At 45.6% G+C, this 21158-nt stretch overlaps 1 long non-coding RNA gene across 6 annotated transcripts; it reads left to right on the forward strand.

Moving 5' to 3' along the window:
* The first annotated feature begins 5468 nt into the window (after positions 1-5468).
* On the forward strand, positions 5469-15928 carry LOC146395363 (uncharacterized). Of its 6 annotated transcripts, none has more exons than XR_014832556.1 (3): positions 5469-5557; positions 9774-11041; positions 13788-15928. It is a non-coding gene; the product is annotated as an uncharacterized LOC146395363 (long non-coding RNA). The 6 variants fall into 6 exon arrangements; XR_014832559.1 differs by having other exon boundaries at positions 9774-10853; positions 13245-15928; XR_014832558.1 differs by having other exon boundaries at positions 9774-10834; positions 13229-15928.
* The last annotated feature ends 5230 nt before the right edge of the window (positions 15929-21158 follow it).

The following is a 21158-nucleotide window of genomic DNA, read 5'->3' on the forward strand; positions in this document are numbered from 1 at the left end:
CAAAAGCCAATCATTAAAAAAAATTTCCAGAGTTCCCACTGTGGTTCATTGGGTTAAGAATCCAACCAGTATCCATGAGGATGTGGGTTCAATTCCTGGTCTCGCTCAGTGTGTTAAGGACCCTGTGTTGCTACAAGCTGCGGCATAGGTCACAGATGCAGCTCAGATACCGGGTTGCTGTGGCTGTGGTGTAGGCAGGCAGCTACAGCTCCAATTTGACCCCTAGCCTGGGAACTTCCATGTGCCACAGGTGTGGCCCTGAAAAAAACAAAAAACAAAAACAAAAACAAAAAAACCTTTGGTGACTCTTCCATAGTTTATAGAAGAAAGCCTAATCCTCAAGACCCTCCATGACCTGGCCATGACCCTTTGTATCTCTTCTAATATGTAAGTGGGGATGAGAGTAAATACTTCAAGTTCTATACTGAGGAGTGTGCTTAGTAACATTCTATGATTCCATACCATGGGGGGGCTCAGTCAATGCTCCATGATTCAACACAGAAGGGGGTTCAGCTAACACTCCCTGAGTCTATAACAGATAAGAAAGCTCTGCAGACATTCCATAATGATAAGCAAAGAGGATCTGCAAACATTGAGGATCCAAAAAAAAAAAAAAAAAAATCTGAAAAAGAATAGCTATATGTACATGCACAACTGATTCCCTTTGTTGTATATCTGAAATTAACTAATGTTGTAAATCAACTATACTCCATAAAATTTATTTTATTTATTTATTTATTTATTTTTTGTCTTTTTGCCTTTTCTAGGGCCTCTTCCCGAGGCATATGGAGGTTCCCAGGCTAGGGGTCCAATCGGAGCTGTAGCCACCGGCCTACACCAGAGCCACAGCAACTCAGGATCCGAGCCGCGTCTGCAACCTACACCACAGCTCACAGCAACGCCAGATCGTTAACCCACTGAGCAAGGGCAGGGACCGAACCCGCAACCTCATGGTTCCTAGTTGGATTCGTTAACCACTGCGCCACGACGGGAACTCCACTCCATAAAATTTAAATCAATCAATCAATAAATCCTAAAAAAGAATGTTTCTCCAAAACAGCTCATAAATCTATATACAGGAAGGACAAGTTGATCAAAACACCCTAAAATTCTATACACAGAAAGTGCTCTGTAACCATGGATGGTTTTATACCTAAGAAGGGACTTACAAATATTATATTAATTCTATAGATAGAAGAGGGCTGTGTAAATGTCCCCTGATTTTCCAAGGTGTTTTGCAAACCACTGGTGATCCTGGAAAGGGATCTGCAAACAATGAATGATTCTACCTGGAGGAGGGTATTCATTTCCCTGATTTTACCTGGGACACGTAGGCTCTATAAAGACTCCATGGTACCAAACATAGGAAACTCTGCAGGCAGTTAATGATGCTACAGATAGGAGGGTGTTCTGCCAATATTCTTTGATTCTGCACAGAGGAAGGGGCAAAGCAAACAGGCCATGACTGTACACACAAAATGGTATTCTGCAAATATCTCATGATTTTATATGTAGGAGCGGGTTCAGAACGCATTCCAAGATTTTACACAGATGAATGGAGTCCAGCAAACACTTCCTTGACTCTGCTGAGAGGACAAAAAGCACCTCTGGAAATATCCCTCGATGACACACACCGGAGGAAGATTTGGAAGCAGTTCATGATTTAATACACAGGAGAATGTTTGGCAAGTGCTTGGGGATTCTGTGGGCTGTAGTGGGCTTGGCAAATCTAGTCTTACAAAAGAAAGCTGGGGGCTGGGCAGTTTTAATAATGGACACCATAGGCCAGAGCCCAGAGTCTCTAAATATGTCAAGCGCACATGACATTTGAGACTTATACAAGAGTCCAACATACAAGAAGGAAACTGTTAAAAAAAAAGTAACCAATGTTTAATTAAAATGTCTACAAAATATAATGTTAGGTCAACTGGCTACCTGCCTCTGAACCTATGAGATTACAACTGTCATATCGACTAGGACAGGGGGATGCATTTTGTCATGCTTAATAGGCTGTGGATGGGGCCTTACAAAGTAACAATGCCAGAGGCCCAGGAATATCCTAAAATGACCCTAGATGGAGAAGTTGCTGGGAAATTCTTCTGGGAAGGTCAAAGAACTCTCATCTCCAAGCCACCTGCTGCCCCTGCCAGCCCAGCTCCTGAACAGAATGCTGACATTCCAAAGCTATGTTCAGTTCCTTCTCTGCTGGGGTGGAAAACAACCCAACTCCCAAGAGATGGACAGGGCTCCAAATATCACCCGATTGGAGGAAAGGCCGCCCCTGTTGGCAACAGGGAAAGCCACTTAGCCAAGGACATCATGTTGTGGCAGGTGTCTGGAGCAATCAGACAGTGTCATGGTCTCAGGAAGGGAAAACAGCTGTGTCTGCTTCTCCTCCTCCTCTCCTCTGACCCAGCAGCATTACTTTGAGCGGAGTAATGGGGGCAGAGGGCGGAGCCGTGACCACAGCGAAGCCCCAGGGTCACAGGCAGGAATGAGGAATGTTGATCAAAGGCAGTGACAGAAAATCTGAGTCTAGGGTCTTAACAACCCAGTGCCTGGCCATAATCAATCAGCCCGTAGGAGAGCAAATGTAATACTGCCCTGAGCTAGAGGCCACAGCATGGACAGCGTTTGGAGCTGTGTTTCTCCCTTTTCTTAACCCATACCCTATTTCAGTGAACATAAAAGCAGCTCAGTCTCCTTTGGCATCATTTAGATTTCAAAAGAATTTTTTTTTCTTTAAACGCTAAAATGATTAAAGGAACACATAGGACCTTGAAAAGAAAGGGATTTTCTAAACCAGGCACGAAAAGTACTAACAATAAAGAAAAAAGATTTATCTATTAGATTACAACAAAATTGATTATTCCTCAATGACGAAAGCCCTCACAAAAAGGCAAGTGACAAGCTGGAAAAGATACAACCAATATAACAAAGGGGTTGTATCCAAAATGTATAAAGAACTCTTATAGATCAGTCATAAAAAGACAATCACCCCAATGTAAAAGGACCAAAGGGTGTGAAAAAGGCATTTCTGTGAGAAAGGTAACCCAAGGGGCCCATAAACATATGAAAAAAGGCCCAAGGAAGTGCAAACTAAAACCAGAATCAGATACTTACATCCAGAGGTTGATAGAAATTCTACTTCTAGGAGTTCCCGTTGTGGCTCAGTGGTTAACGAATCCGATGAGGAACCATGAGGTTGCAGGTTTGATCCCTGGCCTCTCTCCGTGGGTTAAGGATCCAGCGTGGCCTTGAGCTGTGGTGTAGGTCGCAGATGTGGCTGGGTTCCCGCGTTGCTGTGGCCGTGGAATAGGCCAGTGGCTATGGCTCCCATTCGACCCCTAGCCTGGGAACCTCCATATGCCGCAGATGCAGCCCTAGAAAAGACAAAAGAAAAAAGAAAAAAAAAAAAGAAATTCTACTTCTAGATATGCTCACCAAAGAAATTCTGGCAAGTGAGCATAAATCGATATATACAGGGTGTTTGTTGCAGCATTGAGTTTAGCAGTAAAAAACTACAAATAATTTAAATTCCATTATTGGGGGAACTGGTGAAGAAACTGTGGTTTTATCAGTTGCATGGTAGCATACTGTGCAACAATGAAAATGAATGAACTAAAGCTTCTCTATGTATCACTAATTTTTGTTGGCTGCACTCAGGGCATGTGGAAATTCCTGGGCCAGGGATCAAGCCCAAGCCACAGGGGTGACCTAAGCCACTGCAGCGACAAGGCCAGATTCTTAACCCGCTAAGCCACATAGGAACTCCCGTATCAATAATTCGAGTAAACAGCAAAGTTATAAAATGAGACATGCGGGAGGATAACGTGTGGCTGAATTTAAAACACATAAACAGTGAAACTATAAATATTAAAAGAATATGAAAGAGGGCTTTCAGCTGTGATTCTCAGTCTGGAAGCCAGAAAAGAAACATTTGATAAATTTGACTGCTATTTAAAAAAATACAAACTGATGGTAAAAAGAAAGAAAAAAAACCCCACCATATGCAGTCAAAGCACAAATGACAAGAAAAATTCTTGCAACTCATCCCACAAAGAGCTAGTCTCCCTCACGTAAGAAGAGCTTTTTGAGACAGAGGAGAAAAATAGACAAAACCCAATAGAAAAAAAGAACCAAGGATTTAAACAGATAGGTCAGAGAAAAGGAAATGCAAATGGCCATTAAACATATGAAAAGATGCTTAGCCTCCCTCACTCTAAGAAATGCAAATTAAAACTATAGGAACCACCGTGTTCCACCTATCACTCTGGCAAAGTTCCAGAAGCTTGAAGACTTGAAGGCTGAGTGATAAAGAGTTTGAGGCCACAGAAACCTTCATAACTCCTGGTCGGGTATAAATTGGCCCCACCTCTCTGAAAGGCAATTTGGCAAAACCTATCAGAATGATAAATGCATTTATCTTTCTGATTCAGCAAGTTCAGTTCTGGGAATTTGTCCTACAGATAACTCTGCCTGTGTGAGATGGCATTTGTGTAAAAATTATTTATCAAAAACATGGTTCATACTGGCAAAAAAAAAAAAAAGAAAGAAAAAAGAAAGAAAACAACCCCAGTGTCCATTAAGAGGAAACTGGTAAAATAAATAGTGATACATCAAATGACAGAACACTATGCAGTAGTTAAAAAAAAAAAAAAAAACAACCAAAACCGAACATTGGAGCTTTGTACATCCTGATACAGAAGTCTCTAAAATACATTTCTACATGAAATAAAAAAGTGGGATGCTATCTACCTTGGATAAAAACAGGAGAAAAACCAGACTGTATGTTTGTCTTTGCATACGTAGTCCAAAAGACTTTCTAAACGGACACGTACACAAGCAAAACAGTAGTTACCTGTTGTAGGGGGAAGGGAACCATGCGAATTATTATCCGTTTAGGGATTAGGTGTCAAAACTTCCATGAACCGCTCAGGTACACACAGGCACATGCAAATCAGTTCGTGCTTCTTCCCTGCTTAAAAGCTTCCAAGAGCTGCCCGCCCCGTCTGGAAACACAGTAAACTTCCACACCTCACTGAGGCCTGTGGGCCCTGCAGGGTGGGGTACCAGGCTTCCTCTCTAGCCCCCTCTGGTCACCCTATCCCCACCTTTCTTCACCTCGTTCTCCATATATGCTCATGTAGTTGCCAAACAAACGGTATAAAACTGGAACCACCACACACTGTTAGTGGGAATGTCAAATGGCGGCTCCCACCTCGGAAAACACGTGGACACAAATGGTCAGAGCAGCATCAGTCATGAGAGCCAAAAAGCGGAAGCCTTAACTGCACATCACTGGCTCGAAGAAGCAAAGGTGAAAGGCTGCCCGCTGTGTGATCTCCATGATGCGACATTCTGGAAAGAGCAAAACTGTGGGGACAAGATAAGGGCGGGCCAAGGCTGGGGGGGCCGGGGGAGCGATGAACGGGCAGCGCACGGAGGATTTTGAGAGCCGTGAAAACACTCCTTACGATATTATAACGGTGGATGGACACTACTACGCATTTCTCCAAACCCACAGAATGTACGAGAGTGAACGTACAAGCCTAAGGTAAGCTGCAGACTCTGGGTGATTACGATGTGTCCACGTAGGTTCACCCTTGGTTTAAAAAATATCTATATATCCGGTGAATAATTTTGACAATGGGCAAAGCTACATGTGTGCGGAGGCAGGGGGTGAGGAGACATCTCTGTACCTCCCAAACATAAAATGGCACGAAAAAAATCAAAAAGAAAATAAAAAATTAATATGTACAGGGAGTTCCCTTGTGACTCAGTGGATGAAGGATCGATCCAGTGTTGTCAATGCTGTGGCTCCAGTCCCTGCTGTGGCGCAGGTTCGATCCCTGGCCCAGAAACTTCCACATGATGCAGGTACGGCCAAAAAAAATTAATATGCACACAAACATATTCCTCAAGAGGGAAAAAAGACATTTTATATATATATATTCTTGGAGTCCCTAAGGGAGGTGAAACTGAGGGTTACCTGTAGCCACGTAAGGTGGCAAGTCATGAGCAGCAAAGAGCCCCCAGGAAGGAGTGAGGGAGCTGGGGAAAAGCAAATTCAAGTGCGTCCTTCCTTTGCTCAAACTCTGCCCTAGCTCCCCACTGCCCGCAAGAGAAAATCCACATACTCTTACATTGGCCAAGACCTGCGTGAACTGGTCCCTGGCTATCTCTCTCGCCCTCCTCACCATTTTCCACTCAGTTTCTTTTCTCAGGAACACGGACCTTCCTGGTTTTCTTTAGGTCCCTTGAATGAGCCATATTCATTCCCCCCCCCCCCATCTGTCTCACACACACATATACGCCCCTCTTTTCCCTGAAAGCTCCCCTCCCTTTCCTACTCTCTGAGGCAGGGCTTTCCTCTGCCTCCAGGCTCAGCTCAGACCTCACCTCCACCAGGAAGGTGGAAGGTCCATGGGAGGTTACAGCTCACACGAGGGCCCGGGGAGGGGGCCCAGCTGCTGAGTCAGAGGAGCAGAGAGGAGGCTGATGTGGCTGGACTGGAGTGAGGGGAGCAGGAGGAACGAGGTCAGAGGTAATGAGGGTTGGGGCCGTTGCAGAAGGGCTTGTTGATCATAGAAAGGCTTTTACTCTGAATGAGGCGGGAGCCATGGGAGTTTCTGAGCAGAGAGACAGGATCTGACTTAGGATTCCTTTGGCTTCTGGGGAATGGTTGGCAAGGGCAGAAGCGAGAAGACCCAGTACCCTCAATTAATTAATTCCCACTTGGTCTAGGCCTACAGATTACATGCATGGACTCCTTTTAACAAGCAAAAGCCTTTACTTCTTCTGTTTCATGGTCTAATTGATATAAGCAACAGGTGCTGAAACCTGGTGGTTAAGACCCCTAGGTAAAGGCCCAGCCGCTCCACCTAACAATCAAGTGTTATTTATTATGTTGGAACCTCAGTTGTTTCATCTGTAAAATGGGGTTGATAAACTGTACTGACCTCCATAGAGCTGTCATGAGGATTAAGGAGTTAATCCACAGAAACGGTGCCTGCAGCATCGTCGAGCTCAGTGACTATTAGCTATTATTTTAGCTATTATTTTAAAGCGTCTGTCTGCACTACTATAACAAGAACTCTGTGTTGCTTTAACTTGGGTGTGTACAAGCAGCTCCCAGGAGAAGTTGGCTGGAGAGTCCAGCTGACCGCAGGGCATCTCCATGCCTCCCCCCTGCTCCTCCCCATCCTTCTCCTTTTCTCTGTCCTTGGGTTGTTGTGTCTGTTGCAACAGGGTCCTGCATGGTTTTACACGCTAACATTTCCAAAGGACTCCAGCGATCCATGGGCTTCCTGGACAGGTGAAGAGACTCATGAAAACATCCAACCACAGGATGGAGGGGCTGGTGGCGCCTCGGAGCCCCTATCTCACACACATGGAGATACAGAAATGGGGGACCAGAAAGCTTACATCACAAGGCATAGGGCCCAAGGGTTAAGGACAGAGTGGGGCAGGAATCCAGACTTCCTCTCTCCAGGGTTGAGGTACTTTTGTTTCCTTTCATAAAATTTTAATTACACAAGTAAGGCAGTCTCCTCATTTAAAAAAAAAATGCAGGTAAATGTAAAAAATGTCTTAATGATCACCCCAGGCCATCTGCCAACATTCTTTATCCACTGCACCTGCTCTATTTTTCACCAAAACATCAGTTTCCATTTGACATACCAGCCACTGGAATGAAAACTCCAAGAAGGCAGCTATGTCTTACTCAGGCTGTGGTGCCAGTGTGAGGGCAATGCCTGGCACAGAGTAAGTGCTTGATAAACATCTGCTAAAAGAATAAACGATAAGAATTCCCTTGTGGCTCAGCAGATTGAGGATCTGGTGTTGTCACTGCTGTGGCTCAGGTCACCACTGTGGCTTGGATTTGATCCCTGGCCTGGGAAGTTCTGCATCCCACAGGCATGGCCAGAAAAAAAAAAAAAAAAAAAAAGAATAAATGATACCCTGGCATCCTTGCTCCTTTCATGCCAAGGTAACTGCTGTTGTCGATTTCTCTTTTTCACCCATCTAGACCAGCACCATCCAACAGAATGTTCTGCAGTGAGGGGCGGGTCTATATTTGCACTGTCTAGTATACTAGCCACTAGCCACATGTGGCTATTGAGCACTTGAGTATGGCTGATGTCCCTGAGGAACTGAATTTTTTATTTTATTTTATTTTAATGAACTTACATTTAAATGTAAATAGCAACATGTGGCTAGTGACAACCATATCAGGCAGCGCTGTCCTGGACATTTTCCCTATGCATTTACGTATGTTCCTGACTCACAGACTGTTTTGCATTTTTATGTTTTACATAAATATTCCCGTCCGTGTGTCCTTCAGCTTCTTGCTTTTTGTCACTGATCATTTTATATATATATATATATTTTTTTTTTTTTGTCTTTTTGTCTTTTTTTAGGGCCGCACCTGCAGCATATGGGGGATCCCAGGCTAGGGGTCTAATTGGAGCTGTAGTCGCTGGCCTACGCCACAGCCACAGCAATGCCAGATCCAAGCCACGTCTGCGACCTACACCACAGCTCATGGCAACACCGGATCCTTAACCCCCTGAGCGAGGCCAGGGATCGAACCTACAACCTCATGGTTCCTAGTCAGATTCGCTTCTGCTGTGCCATGACGGGAACTCCTGATCATTATATTTTGAGTCTTTTCACATCAGGCCACATAGATCTTCCCCTTTCTTTTTAACTGCTGTACAGAAACCCACAGTGCGGATATACTATAATTTGTTTAGCAACTGAGAGGTTTTGTTTAGTTTTCTTTTGCTTTTTTATGGTCGCATCTGCAGCATATGGAAGTTCCCAGGCTGGGGGTCAAATCGGAGCTGCAGCTGCCTGCCTACACCGCAGCCACAGAAACACCAGATCTGAGTCACATCTGCGACCTACACCACAGCTCACAGCAACGCCGGATCCTTAACCCACTAAGCGAGGGCAGGGATTGAACCTGCATCTTCATGGATACTAGTCAGATTCGTTTCTGCTGCACCACAATGGGAACTCCTGAGAGAGAGGTTTTTTGTGTTTTTTTTTTTTGCCATACCTGTGGCATGCAGAAGTTCTCAGGCCAGGGACTGAACCTGAGCCACAGCAGTGACAATGCCGAATCTTTAACTGCTAGGCCACCAAGGAACTCTGAGAGATATTTAAATGGCTTTCAACCTGCCACTGTGAAAAATCATGCCACAGTGAATGTTATTGTCTAATCTCCTTGGGCACAAACAGGAACTTTTCTCTCTAGTGGATATCAATAATAATAGTTACTATTATAATTATAGCGATAATTGTACTAAGCCCTTTGCATGTATTAACTGACTCAGTTCTTATTACAGTCTAATATGGGAGGTTTTATTGTTATCTCCATGCACAGGTATAGAAACTGAGGCACAGAGGGTTCAGTAATTTGCCCAAAATCACATAGCCGGTTAGTGGCAGAGCCAGAATTTGAACTCAGGCAGTTGCCTCCAGGGCTGTGTGTTCCATTTCAGTTTTCCAAGCGCCTGCCAAAATAATCCCACAGAGGGTAGAGGGGGCTCTACCATGGTCCATACAGACAGGGCCCTTCACCTGCAGGGCCGAGCTGCCACCTCAGGGATCTCTTTTCAGGGCCGAGAGCCTGGGCTTTTCTGTCTCGGGTAAGACACGCATCCCTGAAAATGTTGGGACTGGGCCAAGCTGCCATTTGGGTCTATCTAGGAAGCAATAAATACCTGCTGACACACCCTGCGTCTTGTCTCCTCCCCTTATAGGTCCCAGGTCTTCCTCCCTGACCGGCAGTGAGCTCAGAGTGGTATCAAGATGACAGTAAGAGAGGGAGAGTGAGAGCAGCAGGCGGACTTACGCAACCCGGTGGAAAGTGATACAGGCGGACTTGCTGACTGGAAACAAACAGAAAAGGAGCCAGGCAGAGCTTCCTGGAATCCAGGTCTAGGGGCTGCCAAAAAACGAGGCTCTTCTCTTCGGAACAATTGAATGTCACTGGGGTAACTGAACACTGCTGGCGAGAGAGGCCTCCTGCCCACAGCCTCACAGAGCAGCCTGTGTGAGCGAGGCCGGGCTCCAGAGGAAAAAAGGGCCTGGCGAGGTGCCCCGTGGGGCCATCTGAGGAGACACTGCCGTCCCTCATGCTGGACCAGCTTCAGCTGTAACTGGGCCGACAGGCCATAGGCTAGGGGATCCCCAGAGCGAGCCTCAAGCACAGCTAACGAGCACAGCTCTAGCCCAGTGGTCAGGCCCTGAACTCGGGAGGCAGGATGCTTGGGTTCCAAGATGAGCTTTTCCTGCTGCATAACCCTGGGCATAACCCTCTCATTCTTCTCCTTAAAAGAAAGGGTAGTGAAATGGGATGGTAGATCAAAATGTGATTCGTACAAAGGAGATAAAAATGTTATGACTCAAATAAGATACATTTAGTCACATTTACTTTCATGGTGATAGTTCTAGGCATGGTCTGTTTTAACTCATTTCATCTTTTTTGAGAATGCTCTGTAGTGAGGACAATTATTATACCCATTTTACAGAAAAGAAAAGTGAAGCCCTTAGGTGTCAAGTAAATTGACTAAGAGTGTATGCTTAGTAAACAGCAGAGTCAGGATTTGAACTCAAGAGAATCTGATTCCAGAGCCTATGACCTTAACCACTACCCTGTAATATATATAATTACAGCTTTTCTTTGCACTATTTTTTATATCATACTTGATTGGATCCCTGCTTGGGAACATTTAAGTTGTCTCCAGTTTTAACTCTCCATGTTGTCAAGCACATCTTCAGTTCTTAAAAATAAATCTTTGGGTGTTCCCATTGCAGCTCAGTGGCAATGAACCCGACGAGTATCCATGAGCACTCAGGTTTGATCGCTGGCCCCACTCAGTGGATTAAGGATCTGTCCTTGCCGTGAGCTGTGGTGTAGCTCACAGACATGGCTTGGATATGGCATTGCTATGGCTGTGGCTGTGGCTGTGGCCAGCAGCTGCAGCTCCAGTTCGACCCCTAGCCTGGGAATTTCCATATGTCACAGGTAAGGCCCTAAAAAGCAAAAAAAAAAAAAAAAAAAAAAAAAGAAAGAAAGAAAGAAAGAAAAAAACGAACAAAAAAAAATAGAAATGTTGACAAATTCAGTTATTAAAGGGTTGGAAGGGATCTGGGACTCAGCATTTTGGAGCTTGAGGGACATTTAGAAATTCTCCTGCCTGCTTTCCTGCCACTGAGCAGCTCAGCCAGCCCAGCCTGGTGTTTCAGAGAATTTTCAGGAAACTTGCACCAGCTGTACCCCCTTGAAGTTTTTTTTGAATGTCTACTTCAAATGCATTAGGCTTCCTCCTCTTCAAAGACTGTACAAAATGCTGCTGGCAGGCTGACGGACCTCAAGGTGGTTTTGTCATCTGCTTTACAAGTTAGGAATCGGGATTTTTTTTTTTTCAAGGTCACGTAGTTAATTAGTGACAGGGTGGGAGTTGCCAAGGATTCTTCTGCCTGCTCCCATGCGCAGGGTTCGGCTCCTTCATGCTCCTGGTTGGCCAAGGTTCCTTATATCCTCCAAGGGGACTCCCTGGTTCTCAGAGTTAGTTCTGGGAGATTCCTTGAAAAAAATGATCTTGACGTCCACAGTCTACGTGTTTGGGGATTGCTGCGTTCTATAGTCCTCTCCTGGAGATTTACAGAGCATGTTAGCAGATTAAAGCCTCTGGAAAGTCCTACAGTAAAGGAAACAAACAAAAAAATTCCCTCCAACAGAAGCTCTAGAGTCGGTCGGCCTGGGTCCAAATCCTCACTCTTTCACGTCCTAGCTGGGTGGTCTGGGCGATGCACATAACCGCTCTGACCCTGTTTCTTCATCTGTAAAATGAGGATATTAAAAGCATTCACATCACAGCTGTCATGAGAACTGACAGCACAAATCTACAATCCCTTATCAGAAATCAGTGTTTCAAAACTTAGAAATGTTCCCATTTCAGAGTAGTAAAGTGGTTTATAAGCCATATATTTTATAGCATCTTACAATCAAAAACATTGATATGAAACACATGAATATTCACACTAAGTGGGTTCAACAAGCCTAGACATGGCCTCAGATCAGGTCAGGGTTTGTTCCCAGATGAGCTTTGACACTAGACTTCGGGCTGGTTTTCAGGGTTTTTTAAAATTTTTTAAAAAATGATTTTTATTTTTTCCATTATAGTTGGTTTACAGTGTTGGTTGTCATAGCTTTTTATTTTTTTAATTTTTTTTGTCTTTTTGTCTTTTTTTAGGGCCGCACCCACGGCATATGGAAGTTCCCAGGCTAGGGGTCGAATTGGAGCTGTAGCTGCTGGCCTGCACCACAGCCACAGCAACCCCAGATCCCAGCCACCTCTGTGACCTACGCCACAGCTCACGGCAACGCCTGATCCTTAACCCACTGAACGAGGCCAGGGATCAAACTCAATACCTCATGGTTACTAGTCAGGTTCATAACCACTGAATAATAACGGGAACTCCTGATCATTTTCTTTAACTTTTTTTTTGGGGGGGGGGTTGTCATAGCTTTTTATTTTTTAATTTTACTTTTATTGTATTTATTTATTTATTTAGTCTTTTTAGGGCCACACCCGAGGCATATGGAGGTCCCCAGACTAGGGGTCACATTGGAGCTGTAGCTGCTGGCCTACACCACAGCCACAGCAACACCAGATCGGAGCCTTGTCTGCGACCTACACCGCAGCTTACGGCAATGCTGGATCCTTAACCCACTGAGCAAGGCCAGGGATCGAACCTGCAACCTCATAGTTCCTAGTCTGATTCGTTAACCACTGAGCCACGATGGGAACTCCACGTCACAGCTTTTTTAAAAAACTTTAGAATTATAGATAAAAAAAGAGGACTTGTAGGAGTTCCCTGGTGGCTCAGCAGGTTAAGGATCTAGCATTGTCACTGCTGTACCTCAGGTTACTATTGTGGCATGGGTTCAATGTCTGACCTGGAAATTTCTGCATGCAGTAGGCACAGCCAAAAAAAAAAAAAAAAATGAGGACTTGTAATGAAAATAATAGCTAGTATTTATTTTATTTTATTATTATTATTTTTTTGTCTTTATTGTCTTTCTAGGGCTGCACTTGTGGCATATGGAGGTTCCCAGGCTAGGGGTCCAATCGGAGCTGGAGCCACCAGCCTACACCACAGCCACAGCAATGCAAGATCCCAGCTGCCTCTGCGACCTACACCACAGCTCACGGCAAAGCCAGATCCTTAACCCACTGAGCGAGGCCAGGGATCAAATCTGCAACCTCATGGTTCCTAGTCAGATTCGTTTCTGCTACGCCACAAAAGGAACTCCAACAGCTAATATTTATTAAGCATTTATTGAGCCAGGCAATATTCCAAGCACTTCACATGGATTGATTTCATGGAATCCACAGAACAACCCCATGTGGTTGATATTATATCTCCCCATTAGGCAGATGAGCACATTGAGACTTAGAGGGGCTAAGTAACTAACTCAAGCAGCAGAGTTGGGATTAAATGAGGTAATTAATATGAATTGTTTATCACAGTGGCTGGCATATAATCATCATTCCCTAAATGTTAGCTATTATTACCTTATTAATATCATCCTCATCAATGGTGCAAGAATTATGACTGATTTTTTTGTCTTTGTGCATATGTGCAATTTCCAATTTCACTAAAATGAAAATAGTCTACTGTGGGAAAAAATACTTTTCTAAAAATGAAACTCAATTTCTGAATTGAGCCTAATCTCTCACTTGTTCTGACTCCTTTTGTCAAAGCTGATGCTGATCTGGGCAGAAATGGATTTGTCACCTCAAAGTTGACTTCCTTGAACACAGCCAGACCAGACACTAGGCACCCTACAGAAGGCCTGGAGAGGCACAGCTTCAGGAAAGGATTTGCTGCTCCCTTTTGAGCCTCCAGCTGCAGCATCTAGGGGATCCGCCCCAAGCCAAGGCCAACCTCCCTCTGAGTAGCCCCCAAGCAGTGGCTGAGCCCAAGGGGCTGACCATTCAGTCTTTTTTGCTCTGGAGCTCCCCATGGTGTTGATGAAGACATTGTCAGATCTGCATTGTAGTCTGAGGCTCCTTTAATCAATTCTGCTTTCTCCCATATTTGTCATTCATCAGCATTACACTCCTCCCACTCACTATAAACCTTATGCATTCCTTTTTTTTTTTTTTTTTGTCTTTTTGTCTTTTTAGGTCCACATCTGCAGCATATGGAGGTTCCCAGGTTAGGGGTCAAATGAGAGCTGTAGCCACCGTCCTATGCCAGAGCCACAGCAACTGGGGATCTGAGCCACGGCTGTGACCTACACCGCGGCTCACAGCAATGCTGGATCCTTGACCCACTGAGCAAGGCCAGGGATGGAACCTGTGTCCTCATGGATGCTAGTTAGATTCATTACCGCTGAGCCACGACAGGAACTCCTAGGCCAGCCCACTCTTATCCTCTGCGTTATGAATGCTTACAAAGAGTTTCATGCAACTTTTAGGCTTAAAAGGAAGGTACAAAATTCAGTCCATGGTGGTAGGAATCTGATAAGTTATCAATGTTTATCATGGGCAAGAGCATCACAATAGAACTTTCAGACAGCAAAGTGGGAGAAGCCTGATCAGCTTTAGAACCAAATAATCGCTGAGAAATGGCAGAATTCCTTTCCTTAAAATTTGTGGTGGATCTATTAGGGTGCTTTGGGCTGTAGATAACTGGATATTTAGTTAAAAGGGCCTTAAATTTCAAGGACATTTATTATCTCAGGTAGTAATAAACCAACTGGTTGGATGCTAAAAGCTGGATAGTTTAGCATCTCAGTGTTAGGGCAACGAGTCAACTTCTTGAGGAGGCTCTTGGTCTTTCCCTCATGGTCTCAAAATGGCTGCTGCAGCTCCAAATGTCACAACAACATCCAAAGGCTATAAGAAAATATCTGTGAAAGAAAGGGGATTGGAGGAAAAAACTTCTCTTTCTTTTAACAAGGAAGAAATCCTTCCCAGAAGCCCTCAGCAGACTTAGCCTGTCACCTTCTTGGCCAGGACTAGGTCCCATACGTACCCCAAAGGGAGACAGGATTGCCCATGGCTGACTTACACCAATCAGAATTAATTCTCTGGGCCTGGCATGTTGCTCCTCACCTCAACAAAATTAGGTTCTGTTGGCAAGGACAAAGGAGAACAAAGCAATCCACAAAGTCTGCTTTGGTGGTCTCCTGAGTAGGTGCCTTAGTTCTCTTTTCATCATCTGGACCAAAAGGCAACTTGGACCCACCCTCAAGGGTGCCAGGAAGTCCTGAGTCCCAATCACGCCAGGAAGCACACAGCCTAGACCAGAGATTCTACATAGAAAGCAACTGTCCTTGCCTGTCTGGCACTTACTTCCCCTTTTTGGTCAGAGCACTAGTATTTCTCTGAGTAACTTCCCCCCGCCCATGTCTAGTTCCTATGGTTCAGGTAAAGATGTCCCTACCCGAAAAGACTTGTGTCCAGTCCTGGAAAATCAAAGCACTGCCTTCCTTAAGTGATAGCGGTTGTTTCTGAGATGGGCCATGACCTCAGTTAGTTCAATCGGAATGAATGCTGGAACTTCAGCGGAGTTTCCGGGAAATGACCCTTTCTTTCCCACCAGACCTGTAGCTGGCAGGATCGAGCTACTGGTTGCCATCTTGTCAAGTGAAGACTGAGAATGGAGCCAACGCCCTGAAGAGCAAAGCCAAGAGATGGCAAGAGACTGTATCTGGCAACTTCATTTGGATTCATGATCCAGCCAGGCCTGAAGCCAGAGCTCTTCCATTACTTAAGCCAAATTTTTTCAGTTACTTAAGCCAGTAAATTGTCTTTTTTCATAAGCCATAACTTTTTTCATAAATTTCAGAGGGGTTTTCTGTCCTTTACAAATAAAAGAACCCTAAGTTTCTCAACCTTTGGAGAAATATGTTCAAAAAGCAAATTCCGGAGTTCCTGTCGTGGCGCAGTGGTTAATGAATCCGACTAAGAACCATGAGGTTGTGGGTTCGGTCCCTGGCCTCGCTCAGTGGGTCAAGGATCTGGCATTGCCATGAGCTGTGGTGTAGGTTGCAGATGCGGCTCGGAGGCTCGGATCCCGCGTTGCTGTGGCTCTGGCGTAGGCCGGTGGCTACAGCTCCGATTCAACCCCTAGCCTGGGAACCTCCATATGCCTCGGGAGCAGCCCAAGAAATAGCAAAAAAGACAAAAAAAAAAAAAAGCAAATTCCCAGGTCTGATCCCCAAAGCCTGTGACTGAGTCACCTGGGCTGGGGTCTGAGACTTTGCTGTAGAACAGGCTCCTCCAGGTCCCCCAGCATAGGTGGTTTAGCCCAACCGAATCCGAGACTCTGACCTTGGGAAAGGATGGCCTGTTAATTCCACCCCAGGAGTAAAATAAACCCAGAACTTACAATCACAAAATCCCAGCTACCTTCTTGGCAAGGAATAGGGGAAATACCTTTCATTCTTTCCCAATAAATCTGGAGTTGAGGAAATGAAAAGCAGTTTGATTACTCACATTATTTCTTCTTCATGAATAATAGAAACCTCAAGTTTAGTTGGGCACTTGGACACCTGGAATAAAGACTACATTCCCCAGTCTCCTTTATTAACTAGGTGTGACCAGGTGACTACGGTCTGGCCAATGGGGTATAGGTAAGGTTAATGTGTGTAACTTCCAGATTTTATTCTTAAGGATGGTGGTGAGCCTTCTACTAACTGCTGGCAGGAATGGAAACATGATGGCAGGAGCTAAGGCAGGCATTTTGGGCCATGAGTTGAACCCTGCATGCTGAGACTGATGACAGAGGGGAAAAAAATCCCACAGTAGTTTAAATAATAATTATGTTTCCACCACTGCCATTTGGTTCAGAGTGGACATGTAGGAGATAGGACTCCAATGGTTCCTCAACTAATTTCAGTTCACCTGAGCTGCTCATGTGTCCATTTGGTATTGCCCTAATATAAGCCATTCTTCATCTGGAGCTCAACTAACTTTGATGTGTTCCAGTGCTGGCAGTGAGAATGGGGAGATAAGCAGTGTTCAGCCTTGTTGAGAGCCACTATGTATTCAAACCCTACTTTGTCATGAGTCCAGATTTTTTTTTTTTGTCTTTCTTTAGGGCCTCACCTGCAGCATATAGCTAGGGGTCTAATCGGAGCTGTAGCCAACAGCCTACTCCAGAGCCACAGCAATGCCAGATCTGAGCTGCTTCTGTGACCTACACCACAGCTCACGGCAACGCCGGATCCTTGACCCACTGAGCGAGGCCAGGGATCGAACCCGCAACCACATGGTTCCTAGTCGGATTCGTTTCCACTGTGCCACAGTGGGAACTCCTGATTTTAGATTTTTTAAGGAGCATTTGGCTAGGTATGATTTTTACCACATTTACCATGTTAGAGAGTAATTGGTTAAGATATAGGCTTGGCTTCTGTATTAAAGAGTCAACATTAACTATGACTAAAAAGACAAGAGTTGGAGTTCCCCTTGTGGCCCAGTGGGTTAAGAACCCAACTAGTATCCATGAGGATGTGGGTTTGATCCCTGGCCTCCCTCAGTGGGTTAAGGATCCAGCACGATGCAAGCTGAAGTGGAGCAAGATCTGGTGTTGCTATGGCTGTGGTGTAGGCCGGCATCTGCAGCTTGAATTTGACCCCTAGCCTGGGAAACTCCATAGGCCACAGATGCAGCTGTGAAAGGCAAAAAAAAAAAAAAAAAAAAAAAAAAAGGTGGCCAGGACTCCTCTGCCCTATGTCAGCTTATACTCTGTCCTTACTGTTGGACCTCCTTGGCCCTCAACCTGTCCTGTCTCCTGGGAACCCCAGTGGTGCCAAAACGTCTGTCCAGCTCCCAGAATCCACCATGCCCCTCACCATCCTGTGTTTCTGTCATCTTAGCCCCTCAGAGTCCAGGGCTTGCAGAGCCAGAATGGAGAGAGGCTCTTGCTGGTCCCACTGAAACAAAGTCAGGATTTGAACTCCCAGCTCAGGGCTCTTCCCTCTGTTCCCTCAAAAATCATGCCTGTTATTCGGCTCTCCAGACTTTCTCCAGAGCTAGATGAACTCTCTTTAAGATGCTCTCATGATCCACAGAGGGCATGGCCCTCAAAGAAGCTCTTAAGGGACACTCTGTGAAATACCTCTAGTGTCCCCCTCTGGCTCCCAAATGACCTCAGGGACTACCTGACTTGTCCAAACAGAATTTATCCTTTCTACTCCCTCAAACCTGCCCCCCGCCCCCACCCCCACACCCTGAGAGCTGGGGTGGCTTTTAGATGCACGGTACACAGAAACAACAATATCCTGCTAGAACCCAGGGTTTCCTGATATGCACGCGATTGACACTTGGGGACAAATCATTCTTTGCAGGAAGGAAGGGGCTGTCCCACGTGCCACAGGATGTTTAGCAGCATCGCTGGCTTCTGCTCCCGGTGTGCCAGCAGCCTCCTCCACCACCATGACAACCAAAAATGTCTCCAGACATTTTGTTCAGGAGACAAGTCGTTCCCAGTTGAGAACCGCTGATATGAACCCTTGATGTTCTCTTACTATTATATAAAATGTAACAGCAAGCAACTTTAGGAGTTCCCTGGTGGTGCAATGGGTTAAGGCCCAGCATTGTCACTGCTGTGGTTCGGGTCGCTGTTATGGTGCGAGTTCAACCCCTGGCCTGGGAACTTCGGTATACCGCAGGTACAGTCAAACAAACAAACAAAAAACATGTAGCTTTGGAAAACAAAGCCACTTTCATTGCGCTGCAGGGACTATCCATGGGAAAACCCTGGCAACCGCTGGCAGCCAGTTGGCTCCTCCCAGTGGGTCACAGAGATTCTGGCACCACTGCCACTCTCCCCACCACCCCTCACACAGAACAATAGAGCTCTCTCTGTTCCCCAACCTTCTCCATACCCCGCACTTAACTCTGTTTTATTGGACTGGGGAGAGCCTTTATGTTGTGGGCAGCTTTGTATGTTCTATGGCAATTAAAAACGTTTCCTTGGCCTCCACTCTCTGTAGAGCATGTGGCACATTAATACCCTGAACTGGAGCTTTTCAGCCCCAACACTGCTGACATTTTGGACCAGATAATTCTCTGCAGTGGAGGCACTACTGTGCTCTATAGGGTGTTTAGCAGCTTCCCTGGCCTCTATCCACTAGATACCAGCAACACCCCCTTTCATCAACCCCTCTCCCCAGTTATGACAACCCAAAATATCTCTACACAGCTACCCATCCTGTGAGCTATAGGAACAAAATCATCCCTGGCTGGGAACCATGCTTAACTCATATTACAAACCACTGAGGTTGGTAATACCATCACCACTTAACAGCGAGGAAACCAGGGCTTATGGATGTAGGATGACTTGCCTGGATGGTAAAGGGCAAAATCAGGGATTAGAATTCGTCTCTAAACCTGGTGATTCTCTAATTTCTTTTTTAAGGGCTGCGGCACGTGGCCATTCCCAGGCCAGCCGACGCCACAGCCACACAGCAAGGTCAGATTCAAGCTGCATCTGCGACCTACACCACAGCTCATGGCAACACTGGATCCTTAACCCACTGAGCAGGGCCAAGGATCAAACCCACGTCCTTGTAGAAATTCATTGGGCTCATTATCACTGAGCCACAACAGGAACTCCCCAAATTCTTCAATTGATAAAATTCTTGTTAGCAGAGGCCCCAGCCTCATCCCAGATCCCACTGCATCTGGACCTGCAGGGAAGGGCGAGCAAGTCTGTATTTCCCATAGAAGGGCTTTCCAGAATCAGCAATTTCCAGACACCAGTCCATCTCCACATTTCACGGCCCACATCCTCTGTCCTTAGACTTTTCTCCTCACGTGCCCCTCCAATGTTTAGAGATTACTTTGCTTATTGAATAAAATGTGCTTTTAACATAATTCGTACATATGCAAATGGCACTAGCAAATCAAGTTGATAAATTGTCACTAATAGTCACCTATGAAAAGAACAAAGAAGTCTTCAAACAGAGGATTAAGCCAACAGGATTTATCTAAGAACTGTTACTCTAACTCCTGCTGGATGTTGGCCTCTTTAGCTGGTTATTTTTAAGACCCACAGCAAACAATGGAATGTAAGAACTCTTCTTATTTTAAAAGAACTGAGGCACAAAGATTAAGTGACTTGCCCAAAATCACATGGAAAGTGAGAAGAGGAGTTCCTGTTGTGCCTCAGTGGAAACCAGTCTGACTAATACCCATGAGGATGCAGGTTCAGTCCCTGGCCTCGCTCAGTGGGTTAAGAATCTGGCGTTGCCATGAGCTGTGGTGTAGGTCGCAGACGTGGCTCAGATCAGGTGTGGCTGTGGCTGTGGTGTAGGCCAGCAGCCAGCAGCTACAGCTCCAATTTAACCCCTAGCCTGGGAACCCCATATGCCGCACGTGTGGCCTTAAAAAAAAAAAAAAAAAAGGAAAGAAAGAAAGTGAGAAGAATTTTATTACCCATTGAATCCATCACTGGCAAAGAAGTGAAAATGAAAGACATTAATGTGATTTGCTTGGACCATGTAAGGGGTGTGTGTGTGTGTGTGTGTGAGAGAGAGAGAGAAGATAAACAGGTATACGTGCACATCACTTGGACACAGAAACACCGCGGATGGGGAGAGGTCCCAGCTTCCCCTTAGACACATGGCAATTCAATCCCCACCTACCCCACACTGACGTTCTGTAAGCAAGAAGGGAGGGGCAAGACAGTTACTAGACAGGCAACCACCAGTTTCTGCCACAAACCCCCTCATGTTATGGATGGGAAAGGCCCTACAACAAGCCATTTGGCAGGACTGGATCCTGCACCCATGATCTGGGCCAGCAGACTCCACCCGGCCTGTTAGGACTGGGAGCTGATTGTCTATTGGAGGCTGTTTCCTGAGCAACAGCACTCAGCTGCTGGCCACGGTCACCCAGGAACCCCCTGTCCTTCACCAACCCGGTCCATAAGAAGTCTGATCAGCACCCCCTGCTTGGAGAACACGGGGTAACCTTCTGGTCACTAGGGGACTCTGTCCACAAAAAACCATGTGAGTCATTCTACAAGGCTGGGGCCCAATCCAGAAAGAAATAAAACCTTGGCTCAAGGCCCAGACTTTCAGGGAAACCAGCTGGCCTGCTGGGGTCAGGCAGTTG

Source organism: Sus scrofa, chromosome 17, assembly GCF_054392235.1.
Source record: "Sus scrofa isolate SSC_HxYL_T2T_F1_AM1 chromosome 17, Sscrofa_HxYL_maternal_Yorkshire_Landrace_v2.0, whole genome shotgun sequence".
NCBI classification, from domain to species: domain Eukaryota; kingdom Metazoa; phylum Chordata; class Mammalia; order Artiodactyla; family Suidae; genus Sus; species Sus scrofa.